Here is a 14941-nt window from a genome sequence, read left to right on the forward strand (position 1 = left end):
GCATTTTGTTTATAATTTATATCCAAATGGACTACATGATATGTTGCCCAGGTTCCTCCTCCTCTCTTCTCTACCCTCAACTATTAAGACGTAGGCTCTCATTCACCTGCTGCTGGAGGTACTGAAGGCTGACCTCCCCCTGTTGAGACCCAGTTCTCCAACTCCAGCAACTGCCCTTCACTGAGCAAAGCTGCCACTGGAGAGAGTTGCCTCTTCCAAGGTCACATGCCCTTCCCACAGGAGGTCTGCATCTAGTGACTGTAGTTACAGGACTCTAAAATCCTATCCCCTTTACCCCAATTTGAGAGAATGCTACAGGGCCATCCAGCTTCAGAGTTCACCGTGCAATTAGTTGTGGGCTTTCTTAAAACTTCTTCGCGACCCACTTTCTCCCTCTGTCTGATCATGGTTCTTTCCTTCCCCCTACAGCTGTCAATCCTGAGAGCCCACCCTAGTAAACTTCCTACATCTGCTTTACAGGGAAGCTCAACTGGAACATCTGTTTGCTTGGTACTTTACACTTATTACCTCCCAAAACCTTGCAATAGGATTTTAGGGCAGTTATTGGCGTCTCTGTTTTTCAGAAGAAGAAAACTACATTCAAAATGTTTATGTATTTTATGCAAAGGTACACTATTGATAAATTTCAGAGCTAGGTTTGAAAGTAGCTGTGTTTGGATATAAAAACTGTGCTTTTTCCATTAAGCCAAATGGCTTTCTGCAGTCAGTTTTGTGCTTTATTATTTTTGTGCTTTTCTAGTTCTCTCTGGTAGATGATAAATTCTTTGGCTGTAGGAATTTTGTCTTATTTGTCTTTGAATCCCCTGCAGGGTATTGCTTACTACCTTACACATGATAAGTGCTCCATGTTTTTGGAATTGACTTGAACTAGTTGAGGCTTGAAATGTAGTTCTACTTCTGTTCCACAAAAAAATAGATTCCCTAGGAGGAAAAGAAAATCATGATGGTAAGATGTAGAAATTGTTTTTTGATTTAAATTTCATGAAATAATCTCCTAAAAAAGAGTGATACTAATTTTCTTCTCTTTGCTTAATATTAGATAACAAAATGCAATTTTCCAGAACTTTGCTTATAATTACTAAAATAAACAAATCAGTGAGTGTAATAAACTTATACTGAACTGTGATGGCAAGTACTATGGTTTTTACCTTATATCCCTGATTCAGGCTTCTGTGAAATCTAAGTCATTGGAGAAGAGAATCTACTAAGAGTAGAAAAATGTAACAAGAAAATAAGCTTGCTCCTTACACAAGAATTGAAAGTATTCTGAGACTTAAAGTTTTTGTGGCAGCAGAGATGCGTGAGCTGACGTTTCCAGCAATCAATGGAATTTGCAAGTGCAAGATGAATTTTCCTTAATTAAAATCTACCAGATTAATCACATTTTAAGTACAAGTGAAATGAATATATAACTAATTAGTTATGCTGTTAGGAAAAAATGACATTAAGTTCATGTTTACATTTAGGGAGGCAGACATTTGAAAGTAAACTACAAAGACTGCTGCTATGGTCTGAATATTGATGTCCTCACAAATTTATGCATTAGAACTTAATTCCCAACGTGATAGTATTAAGAGATAGGGCCTTTGGGAAGCAATTAAGTCATAAAGGCTTTGCCATCATGAATGGGATTAGTGCCCTTATGGACAGTTGAAGGGAGTTGCCTCACCTCTTCCACTCTGTGAAGACATATAGAAGCTGCTATTTATGAGCAACAAGCCCTCCCCAGACACTGAATCTGCTGGCTCCTTGATCTTGGACTTCCCAGACTCCAGAACTGTGAGAAATAATTTCTGTTGTTGATAAATTACCTAGTCTGGGATATTTTGTTGTAGCAGCCTCAACAGACCAAGACAAATACAGAGTAGAGAAACTTTCCATATTGATTGAGTTTTATTGTTCTTGCACTCTAGAGAATCAACATGAAGGGATATGTCTAACACCAAATAAGGGTTAATTAGTTGAAGTTATTAATGCCAGAAGGCCCTGGCAAATGGCATAACATAGCTACAGCATGCATGGTTGGTAACTGACCCAAATTATGCTATAAAAATGGTCAATACTACAGCCTGGATATTCTCCTAGTGGATGAAATATGAAGCCACCTAGTTGAGATGATTTTAGGTACCACCACACCGAGTGGGTCAAACACCATGAGTCCTAGAATTCTACTGTTAGAAATTTATCACTTTGGTTGACCACTTTAGCTCCTATTACAACACTGAGAAGCTAATACTCATCAGTTCCTTAACACAAATATGCCTTTTATTGAAAAAAAAAACCTACAGAAATAGAGGTCTGGAAGCAAGAAAAATAGTTTCAAAAATCAAATCGGACAGGTCATAATTATAATTGCATATGGTTGTGATCAGTGCTGAACCTTAAGCCTAAGACCTAAAATCAATCTAGCTTTCAGTTAACTTACTTTAGTCTGTCTCATCATATTATTTCCTTTTATATTTAGCCTGTTCTAGAAGTTCTGTAAACATTTCCCTGAAAAAGTAAGCAACCATCTCTAAGGCTAGAAGATCAATCGCATTGATTACATTTTTCCCTGAACTCTAGTTCTTCCTTTTGAGCAGAAATATTACTGTCCTTAGTGGCTCAAGCCTGTAATCCTAGCACTTTGGGAGGCCGAGGTGGGTGGATCACCTGAGGTCAGGAGTTCAAGAGCAGCATGGCCAACATGGCAAAACCCTGTCTCTATTAAAAATACAAAAATTAGCCAGGCGTGGTGTTGTGCACCTGTAATCCCAGCTGCTCATGAGGCTGAGTCAGGAGAAACGCTTGAATCCGGGAGGCAGAGGTTGCCGTGAGCTGAGATCATGCCACTGCACTGCAGCCTAGGCGGCAGAGCGAGACTTCATCTCAAAGAAAAAAAAAAAGAAATATTACTGTCCTAGAAGAAAACCTCTTTAACTCTTCTTTCCCTGCTATTATAAAATGCCAATAAAAAGGGCTTCCACAGCATATAGGTATTTATATTAAAGCAATTAAAACTACTGTTTATCTATTAACTCCATATATTTTCAAAGGACCACTATTAGGTTGCCCGCATTCTGTCCATAGGCCCATCCTGATAGAGGCTTTCCTTCCAGTTCTAAGGTGAGATTAATATCTTCTTGAAAATGCTTAGAAATTTTGAAGTTTCTGTTTTCAGTTGAAATTTCTCAAATTGATAAACCTTTTCAACTAATAATTATATTAGTTTTTCATGCTGCTGATAAAGGCATACCTGAGACTGGGAAGAAATCAGAGGTTTAATGGACTTACAGTTCCATATGGCTGAGGAGGCCTCACAGTCATGGTGGAAGGCAAGGAGGAGCAAGTCACATCTTTTGTGGATGGCAACAGGCGAAGAGAGAGGTTGTGTAGGGGAACTCCCATTTTTAAAGCCATCAGATCTCATGAGACTCATTCACTATCATGAGAACAGTGCAGGAAAGACCTGCCCCCATAATTCAATCACCTCCCACTGGGTTCCTTCCATGACATGTGGGAATTGTGGGAGTTACAACTCAAGGTGAGATTTGGGTGGGGACACAGCCAAACCATATCAATAATCATTCTCTTTTAAAATTGCAAATACCATCAGTAAAGTCAATTGTAACTCTTTGTTATAATTTATATTTATAAATATGTTATATTAATATTAGACATTATAAGTTATATTAGTATTTATAAATATATTTGATTACATTTATTCTGTTACAGTTGACTTTACTGATGGTATTTGCAATTTTACCATTTGTAACATAGAGTCATTTGTAAATTAATACAAACTATTTTAAGCCTTTGATTTCTTTTAATTCCTACCTTAGGGCATTCACTGAAAGAATGAGATTTTTAACTTGAGGGAAAGGGAGAACACAGAGAATGGGGTGGTAAAAAGATGTTGCTATAAAAGTCTTTGGGTAGCAGAAAAAAAACTAGCACTGGGGCATAGGAAAAGACATGGGGTAGCGACAGACAAGTGTTTGTATCAAAATTCTGCCTTAGGTGGATTTTGATTAGGATGGGAGAGAGAAAGAGTGAGAATGAGAATTAGAATCACACACACAGAGCAAGCTCTTTGTTACTTCATTTCTGCCTTCTATCTTCACCCAGGGCAAGTGTCTTTTTGCTACCAGAGGACTTAAACTAGGCTTTTTTAAACCAAATTTGAGCTATATTCTGGGTTAATTGATTCTTGCAAGCTAGTCTGGCATTTATGGTGCCTGCTTTTGAGAAAAGATGCCTTTGCAAATCTGAACAATAAGCACTTAGGAAGCCTCTTACAACAAATTGACTTATAAATCAGGCACATAGTTACAGACAGCATTCTAACAAGAGAAAGCACCTACTAAAGAAGTCAGCTGCCCATCAGATGATGTGAAATAACTGTTTCTTATTGAGCAAGTAGAAAAGAATGGTGAGCTCATTCATTTTACAGTCAGACCATCCCCATGTGGCAGGGTGGGCCAACTAAAGAGGGAAATGTGGGCTGGTAAATATTTAGTAATTATTTGGTGTATAAAAACTCTAGCCATGGAAATAGCTTATCCACTTAAAATTGTAAGTATATTTTGTAGGAATTTTAATGATGTGTATGCATTTTGGGATCAAAAGATACATATAGAAAATAAAATGAAACAATAAACACATTGTTCAACACACTCAGAAAAGCTACTTGGCACCATTTTAAAAAAATATATGTTATGTTCATTTTGCCTTTGGCTCCTTCATCTTGTTCCCTTGTCAATTATCTGTCCCTCTCCAAATAGCCCTTTTCTCTTTCCCTATTCTTAGAAGGCTGTTTTCCCTGAGATAATTCAGCACTCTCTTTCCTCACTCCTATATCTTTCTAGGGAGTGTGGTGTACAGGGTGATGTTTTTCTCTGCTCAAGTCATTAACTTTGTTAGAAGGGCACCAGACAGAGTCAGTGGGATTCTTCTCTTCTCAGTAGTAACTAAGCACCTGTCAAGGTTATGTTTTCAGGCAAAGTTTATGGTTAGTACATAGAGGGTTAGAACCTTCACCATGACATTATGGAGCACATGGAACCTGAAACTTCCGAAGGAAACTTTCCACTTCAGTTTTTGGCAAGAAAAATAAGATGGAGAGAAGAGAGGGAATTAGATCATGACACATGTTACTCAGAGGAAAAAAAAAAAGCAGGAGGTAGTTTAAGAAAATAGGATGAAGGAAAGCCTAAGAGACGAAATTCTGGCATCACTTTCCTACCTAGGAAAGTGCTCTCTTCTTTCTTATATCTGGCTTCTAAGCTAATTTTTTTTATTATTCTTACTGCCTCTATGTTCCTCAATACTTCATTTTTAATGAAACACATGTTTAAGGTCATTTCATTATTTATTTTTCTAGAGAGTTCTTTCTCCAACTTTAGAACTCTCTCTAATATTCTTGTGATTATTCGGTCTTCTTTGATTTTTAAGGGATTGACAAGGTTCCCAAAGCAATGTATTTTCCTGTTCAGCACAGTGTTCAGCTGTGCTCAATTTTTGGATTATTCAAAAGGGAATATTTTGTTTTCCTTCTGGCGTGATTCAAAGTATGTACAGTAGTCCCCTCTTATCTGCAGAGTATATGTGCCAAGACTCCCGTGGATGCCTGAAACCACAGAGAGTACCTCACTCTCCATAGATACTATTACTTTTTGATCTGATAACTGAGACAACTACTAAGTGACTAACCGGTGTGTGGTGTACACAGCGTGGATCCACTGGACAAAGGGAGGAATCATGTCCCAGGCAGGATGGAGTGAGATGGCATGAGGTTTCATTACACAACTCAGAATGGCGTGCAATGGAAAAACATATGAACTGTTTATTTCTGGAATTTTCCATTTACTTTTTCAGACTGTGGTTGACTGAAGGTAACTAAAACCACAGAAAGTGAAAGTGCAGATGGGGAGGGGGAACTAATGTATAACATATACTTTAGTAATGCAAAAATTAATGCTTTAGTATATTTGCTAAGCAAATCTGGCAACAAGAAGGAAGATGTAAAACCTCAGCATCCTGAACAGTAGTTATTTATCTCAGAATGAAATTAAATTTTCAAGAGGGTGGGAAATTATATTCCAACGATAGGATGAAGAGCAGAAGGAGGGTTAATGTATGCTAATATTTTAGGGAATATGAGACATATGAATTTGGATAAGCTTTTTTGTTTTCCCTTTATCGTAGGAGAAAATAATGTTGTGTATGCATTGAAAAATGCCCATTGAAACCATATTTTACATAAGATGTATACAATGCTGACAAAGATTAGTTTATTTATTTATAATGAATAGAACTTTCATGGAATTACAAGATAAAACACTATTTCTGGTAAAAAGGCAGAATTAAGTAAAGTAAAAAAATTATCTTTACATTTTATAAATGGTCTTGGTATATGTAAAATAAAAAAGAAACTTGGTATATGTAAAATAAAAGAAAAACAGAACTGCATGTTGGAAAGAAATTCTCTAATATAAACTGTAAAATAAGGAAGATTGTTTTTTAAAATCCTGGATTAAATTACATTTTGATAAAATATTTGACTTTTTCAAATGATGCTGGTATCTGCTTCCATCTAAAGACAGCATATGCTTCAGCTTGAAACACATCTACTTCTGTTATTAGATTCTCCTTTTACCATAATTGTTCTTGTTTAAATCACCATTTACCTACCTTTTCATCATGACTTTAAAAATTCCTGTATTGATTCAATATTATGATATGAAACCTTTTAAAGAAGTATCTTTTTTATAGAAAAAAATCTGTTTATTTGGAAAATGTGTAAAATGATGGAAGAGGATACTAGTTAGTCATCAAAACATATTTCTTCTTCTTAATTAGCACACAGTTATGCCACATTTCCAAGTCTCCCTTGCAGTAAGGTGCAGCCATGTGACTGAGTTCTAGCCAGTGAAATGTGAGCAGAAGAGATATCTGTTATTTCCAGGCCTGGCTCATAAAATGCACCCTACATGTTCTCTTCCCTGCAACTTTCTTCCTTCAACTGATTGTGGTGGAAACAACTATGCAAACTTTGGAAGCCTCATTTTGAGGGTGTCAGAACATTCATCAGAGATATAAATATTTTTCTGTAAGGTATGAGGTATTATACATTTTTAGAGTCTGTTTTATATAAGCTTAGCCTAGAGTTATTAATAAACTACCTCAAGATAAATACCAAAATACAACAATATCCAATTTTATATAATGAACAATCGTTCCATTAAAACACTCTCTTTATAAATATAATACAATTCTGTTGACTTTGACATTACTTAATTTCATTACACTTTTGCCTCATTATTAAAACCAGATATCATTAGACTTCTCTGATAATTTATAGGTTTTCTTTCTAAAATTAAACCAGTGGTCAAAGTAGAATTGTTTCCATTATACTGATACCATGAAGCAATAATGTAGGTTAAGAGCTAAGTAAGAAGGCAAGATATACTGATGTTGAAAAGCTTACAGGACAGTTTCCATAGCAACCTCGTGCATATTATTTTATTAGTTTCTTACAAAAAGCGTATACCTGAAAAGGACTATGGAAATGGTGGCCCCAAATGTCTGACTTTCTCAAGGCCACAATTAGAATGTAACTGAATTCAGTTAGAACTTGATATTCTTTTGAAAGCTATGCTAGGAGGCTGGATAAGTCCACAGGAGAATTCATAATATCCTGTCTAATTGCCATATCTATGCTTGATTTGGGTAAGAAAATTCAGGAAGAGAACCCATTGACAAAAGGCATACAGAACCTGTCAATTAACACTTTGTTAAAACTTTTACCTTCCTACATAAAATCGTAGACTTTTAAACATGAGGACACATAGAGGCCATTTATTTCAACATGCTTGACAAAATAAGAGCTCAAAATCTATCTCTGATAGGATGTAGTTTTTCTAGTTGTCTATCTTGGGCATGAATATTTACCTGTGCTAAAAAGGTAGTCCATTCCACTTTTAGTTAACACTAATTGTTAGAAATTTTACCTTATGTTAATTGAAATCTACCTCCCTGGGACTTTAAATGCTCGAAGGCAATCAGATTTTCCTTTACTGTAGCTTTTACTCTGCTGTGCTTCAAATCCTTTCTGACCGCGTTTGTTTTACCCTTTTCAATTTGAAGATGAATCTCCTTGGGAGAGAAGAAAGAAGCAAAATCAAAATTGAGTGGCTTTACTTTCTCTCTGTCATTGAATAACATCTTCTTCAAGCAGGAAGGCTATTTTTTTCTTGTTTATTATCCTTATTTGTACATAGCTTTTAAAAAGTTTGCTGTTCACGGTACTCTTCAGTAGTTCAAGGAGTCTCCAAATATTTGTGCATGGCCATTATTTTGGTAACTTAAGAAAATAAAATTACTCCTCTTTCATGTTCTTTAAGTGATAGGGTTATTCTTTCAATCGCAGCAACCAGCAATGCTTAATTGTTTGTTTGTTTTTTAAGTCACACTAAACTTGAACATGATCTGTAACTCATTTTAGTGGCATCAAATTACTATCTCATGACAAGTAGTGCAAATGCATTTGTGTCCTATGCTTACCAGGCAGTGTAATTCATTCCACGCTGAATGAGCTTTAGGAGAAATTCATACCCTGACCCTGGTGCTGTCTAAAAACTCAGTACCTTTAGCATTCATATTTATATCTCTTGAGGATGCTGATCATTAGGCACGTGTGTATTTTATGACTTATTGTAATTGTTGCTTCAAACTTTTCTTCACGTGCTAGAAAATTATATATGTAGCATTTTTCCCTTTAATTAACTAGATCTCAAATTATGTTCTCTTTACAGGTCGAGAACACATTCATCACAATACAGGACCTGGGCACCATTTGTATTAAACTTGCACTTAGCCATATCTGATTTAATTTCCAGTTCTTAATAGGTATATTAGCTTATGTATGAAACACAAAGCATACCTAAAACACAAAGCATGGCATATATAGCTTTGAATTTCCCTGATCAAATAGCTAACGATCTGACACTAATTCTCATATTTCTTTTTAACCATGGCTATTTTGTTTTCTATTTAATATATAGGAAATGAAAATTTGCATTTATATCTCAGTACATGGTTTAAAATTGACTTTCATATACATCAAATCCTCCCCAAACCCTGTGATATAAGCAGGGTTGGTACTGCTGACTTCTGTGTTTAGAAGGAAACCAAAGCTTAAAAACTGAAAGATAAAATAAATGAACGAGGACTTTCCATCAATCCTGTTGAAAGATTTTCTATTATTATAATAGTAATTAGCACTGAAATAACACTATTTTCAAGGACCATTCTAAGTGCTTTACATATATTAACTCATTTCTTCACAACAATCTATGATGTAGGTTCTATTATTGTCATTCTTATTTTACAGATAGAGAAACTGGGGCACAAAGTCACACTGCTGTTAAGAACTGAGTTTTGAACCAAAGTGTTCTGTCTCTGGAGTCCATAGCCTTATTTCCCATATTTTCACCTTGGTAAACATTTATTGAGAACATGATCTGTGCAAAATGCTGTGTTATGTACACTGAGAGCTTTAACAACTAACAACATGTTTGAAGGGATAAATATGACTGTAACTTTAAAAATGAAGCTATCGTAAAAATATTACAGAAGTTAAATGTTTTTTCCATTGGTATGAGGTGGGAAGAAAGTGCCCTAGTGGTCAATCTAGGAAACCATTTGAAGGAGACATGATTTCAAGCTCTTTGCAATCTGAGAAGACCTTTGCAGCGTGAGAAGGGCTGTGACAGGTGGGCACCTGGGCAAGAGCATTGCAATAGGACAGCCTACATAGAGGCCTAGGGAATGAGACTGTGGGAGTGAAAGGTGAGATTTCTCATGTGGTTGAAGTTGAGGGTGTAGGAGTGAGGCAGGATTTAGTAACAGATAAATTACGAACATAGCCTCGAGCCAGATTGTGGAGAGCCTTGAACACTAAACTGAGAAGATTTGAATTCCTTCTATAAGCAGTCTGGACCCAGGAAAGGTTTTTAAGGACACGAGTTACATAATCAGATAAATTTTAGAATGGCATCTCTGGCAGCAAAGTATAGGCTTAATTGGAGAGGGCTGGGCTAGAGAAAGGAGAACCAGAATTGGATAAAGACACAATTGTCCAGGCAAGAAAGAGGCAATGAGTGTCTGAACTGAGCTAGTGAAAATATGAGTCAGGAGCCTTTTACCAAAGAGAAACTTGCTCAGAAATAGGATAAACTGTATTTGGAAACTCATGGGAAGGAGAAATAGGAGGTTACCTCACATTTTATAGTCTGAACAGTGGAGAAGTTGCCCCTATAGTCACGGGAGACAAATATACGTTCAGTTTTGGGGGTTTTGTGAAAAAGCCCAGCCCATAATAATCTTTCTTCTTCTTGAATTTTAACAATCAGCTTTGCACAGTTTGGTCCTCTGCTTGTATTATGTGTATCCCAATGTGTGTGTGTGTGTATGTATATATTACACATATATAACATATATATTATCTGGTATCTATATATACACACACACACATATATCTCATATCAGATCATGTCTCATAATGTCAGTGTGTATTATAGCTTTGACTGTCTGGTTAACACGTGAATCTACTCATCGCTGTATCGGAAATCTCTCTGATAGCCCAAGTCATCTCTTACTATTTTCATAGGTCGTGCTATTATTCCTAAAACACAAGTAAATATTTCTATCTTCTTGAATGTTTAAATATTGATATAAATTTGAAAACAATTGGTAAGTAAGATCAAGGGTTGGGTGATTTTGATGCGTGATAACAATCTATCGAAAGCATTTTTAGACATACGAGTTATGTTTTTTTGCATAATTCTTGTGGAAGACCTTGTGATAGTTTTCTGTGTCATAAATTATTTCAAACCCTTTGCAGTTTCAGTACAAAATACTTTCTAATGAACAACTCCTTTGAATTATACTAGCAACATTCTATGTGGCTATTTCAATGGATAGTATGTCTCTACTTTTGCTTTATGTTTTTGTACTGTTAACCACATTTAAACCATTGTTAACCTTGGAACATCCTAAGATCTGGCCCTGTATTTTTTACATCTTTTAAAGAGGTGACACACCCTTTATAGTGCGTATTTTTCACTTTTTAAACCTACCATTTACTTTTTAAGACATTTTGAAAGTTTATTTTATTTCATCCTGTTGTGATTTTTAATTTTTTTCCATTATCTCTTACAATGTTTATATATAATTTATAATAATAATGTATATTTACAATGCATATAATTCACCTTTTTGCCAATTGATCTTCATTAAGTTAGTCAACAACAGAAGCTTAATAATGTTCATGTCCTTTAAGATGCTATTTACCTTCATGGTTCAGTCTATCAAAATTGGGTCCAAGACAAAGGAACACACTCCAGATTAGTCAGACAATCCTAGCAATTGTTTTGTCAGTTGTATTATTATTAATATGTTGCTTACTTTTATCGAGTCTTTCTCTAACCTGGTTCCTTTCTGAGCCCTAAAATAATACTTGCTGCCCCATTGACTTCAGGCTTGGCAACACAGCTCGTTTGGCCAGTGAAATGTAAGTAGACATAACATGTTGCTCTTTCAAGCAGATCTTTGAGTTATTGTCTGATTTCCTCCAACTTTTTTGTCCTATCTTTCTGTAGGCTGGCATATCACAGATAGAGGCTGCAACTTCAGCCTTGATCTCAAAATAAAGTGCACCTGGAGCAGAACCTCAGTCAATATGTACCCATATAATGTAGTGAAATATAAACCTTTGTTTTTGTGAGTTACTGAGACTTGGAACTTATTTGTTAATTGCACTACATTTAGCTTAAACTAGTGCAAATAACTTTCTGCATACTTTATTCTTGTTTGGTGTAGATCAGTGTAGACATTTTCCCTACATATTTTCTGTAAAAATATTAGTATATTTTTATTAAATGGTATAGTACTATAAAATAATTGTTGTAAACTTTAAAAAGTCTTTATTATGGTTAACAGTGTACTGTGAGCATTAAACCAGGTGACTAAATGTATATTTGCCTCTTTAATGATTTAATAGTGTTCTATTTATGGAAAGTGGTATAGTGTAGTGGTTAAGAGTACAGTCTCTGGGCCATAAATTTCTGGGTTCAAGTCACCGTTCTATCACTTACTAGCTGTGTGACCATAAGATACTAAATTTATTTGTGACCTTAAGTAAGAGACTTATTTATCCTATGAAATAGTAATCCAATCCCTTATTTTGTTAAATAAATGATTTTTTCTATTATAAAGAATATGGTAAATAATATCATGGGTGCCACCCTCTCCCTCATCCTCACTTCTGGCTTACCTCAATTTCTCATGAGCCTTTATTATTATTATTTTTAAATACCTTTCATAACTTTTTAATGATGGCCATTCTAACTCGAGTGAGATGGTATCTCATTGTGGTTTTGATTTGCATTTCTCTAATGACCAATGATGATGAGCTTTTTTTCATATGTTTGTTGGCCACATAAATGGGAGGGGAACATCACACACCCAGGGCCTGTCGGTGGGTCGGGGGAAAGGGGAGGGAGAGCATTAGGACAAATACCAAATGCATGCGGTGCTTAAAATCTAGATGATGGATTGATAGGTACAGCAAACCACCACGGCATATGTATACTTATGTAACAAACCTGCACGTTCAACACATGTATCCTGGAACTTAAAGTAAAATTTTAAAAAATGTATATATATAAAATACCTTTTATATTCCTCTTTATATCTAGTACTACCACAACTACTTTAATAAAAAATATTAATATTTTGATTTCTTACCTGAAGTGTTAGTCTACTTTTATCGCTCTTATCATACTTTAATCTGCTCTCCATACTGTAGCCAGAATGACTTTTCCAAATCATAAACCTCGTCATTCATTCATCTTAAAACTCTCTGATGGTTTCCATTTTCTCTTAGAATAAAGACAAAATTTCTTACCAAGTCTTAATTATTTTCTTAGTCTGGTCTCTGCCCCTCCACCTTCATCTTTTCCATATTCCATCACGCTGTCTGTGCTCCATTTCTGAAAAATTACAAAAAAGAAAAAAAAATCAAATTATATACATTAGATTAATCAGGACTCCATAGAAAAACATAAGCAATAGTATATAGAGTCATGCATTACTTAATGATGGGGATATGTTCTAAGAAAGGCATTTTTAGATGGTGTCCTTGTTTGAAGATCATAGAGAGTGCTTACACAAACCTAGATGGTATAGCCTACTACACCCCTAGACTATATGGTATAGCCTATTGCTCCTAAACTATAAACCTGTACAACATGTTACTTTACCAAACCCTGTGGGCAATTGTAACACAATGCTAAGTAGCTGTATATCTCAACGTAGAAAAGGCATAGCAAAAATACAATCTTATAATCTTATGGGACCACTCTCATATATGCAGTCTGTTGCTGACCTAAATGTCATTATGTGATGCATGACTGTATATGTGTGTATGTCTGTCTCTGTGTTTGTGTGTCTGTCGAAAGAGATTTATTATAAGAAATTAGAAATTGGCTCATGCAATTATGAAGGGTGAGAAGTCCCAGGATCTGCAGCTGGTAAGCTGGAGACCCAGGAGAGGCAATGCTATAGTTTGTCTGAGTCCAAAGGCCTGAGAACGAAGAAAGCTGAAGTTGTAAGTTCCAGGCCAGGAGCAAGAGATTGATGTCCCAGCCTGATCAGTGAGGCAGAGAGGGCAAATTTTCTCTTACCTTGCCTTATATTCTATTCAGGCCTTCAATGGATTGGTTGAGGCCCACCCACATTGAGAAGGGCCATCTGTTTTACTCAGTCTACAGATTAAAATATATGTCTTAACCAGTGCTCGCTTTAGCAGCACATATACAAATATATATCTTGTCCAGAAACACCTTCACAGACATGCCCGGAATAATGTTTTTCGTTTGTTTTTGTTTCTTATTATTTTTAATTTTTGCAGGTACATAGTAAGTGTATATATTTATAGAGCATATGGAATATTTTGATACCAGCATACAATGCATAATAATCACATCGGGTAAATGGGGTATCCATCACCTCAAGCATTTATCCTTTCTTTGTGTTGTAGACAATCCAATAATACTTTTAGTTATTTTTAAATGTGTTATTTAAAAATCATTATTGACTGTAGTCACCCTGTTATGCTATCAAATACTAGAGCTTATTCATTCTATCTAATTATATTTTTGTACCCATTAACCATCCCCACTCCACCCACCACCCTCAGCCTCTGATAACCATCATTCTATTCTCTATCTCCATGTGTTTAATTGTTTTATTTTTTACCTCCCACAAATAAGTGAAAACGTGTAATGTTTGTCATTCTGTGCCTGGCTTATTTCACTTAACATAATGACCTCCTGTTCCATCCATATTGTTGCAGATGACAGGATTTCATTCTTTTTTGTGTCTGAGCAGCACTCCCTTGAGTATATGTACCACATTTTCTTATCCATTCACCTGCTGATGGACATTTAGGTTGCTTCCATATCTTAGCTATTATGAATAGTGCTACAATCTGCATGGGAGTGCAGATCTCTCTTTGATAAGCTGATTTCCTTTCTTTTGGGTATTTACCCTGCCACAGGATTGCTGAATCATATGGCAGTTTTATTTTAGTTTTTTTGAGGAAACTCCATACTTTTCTCCATAGTGGCTGCACTCATGTACATTCCCACCAACAGCATCTAAAGGTTCCCTTTTCTCTCCACATCCTTATCAGCATTTGTTATTGCCTGACTTTGAAATAAAAGCCATTTTAAAACTGGCATGAAATGACATCTCATTGTAGTTTTGATCGCATTTCTCTGATGATCAGTGATATTGAGCACCTTTTAATGTATCTGTTTGCCATTTGTATGTCTTCTTTTGAGAATTGTCTATTCAGATCTTTAGCCCATTTTAA

General features: G+C 35.6%; 2 long non-coding RNA genes across 2 annotated transcripts in view; both read left to right on the forward strand.

Annotated features, from left to right (window-relative positions):
- LOC134735611 (uncharacterized) overlaps positions 1 to 14941 on the forward strand; it is a 149216-nt gene that overhangs the window by 83921 nt on the left and 50354 nt on the right. The gene's annotated exons all lie outside the window — the stretch shown is intronic.
- Positions 6885 to 8883, forward strand: LOC134735624 (uncharacterized). Its single transcript, XR_010118907.1, has 2 exons — positions 6885 to 7116; positions 8817 to 8883. It is a non-coding gene; the product is annotated as an uncharacterized lncRNA (long non-coding RNA).

Source organism: Symphalangus syndactylus, chromosome 2 (genome assembly GCF_028878055.3).
Source record: "Symphalangus syndactylus isolate Jambi chromosome 2, NHGRI_mSymSyn1-v2.1_pri, whole genome shotgun sequence".
Taxonomy (NCBI): Eukaryota; Metazoa; Chordata; class Mammalia; order Primates; family Hylobatidae; genus Symphalangus; species Symphalangus syndactylus.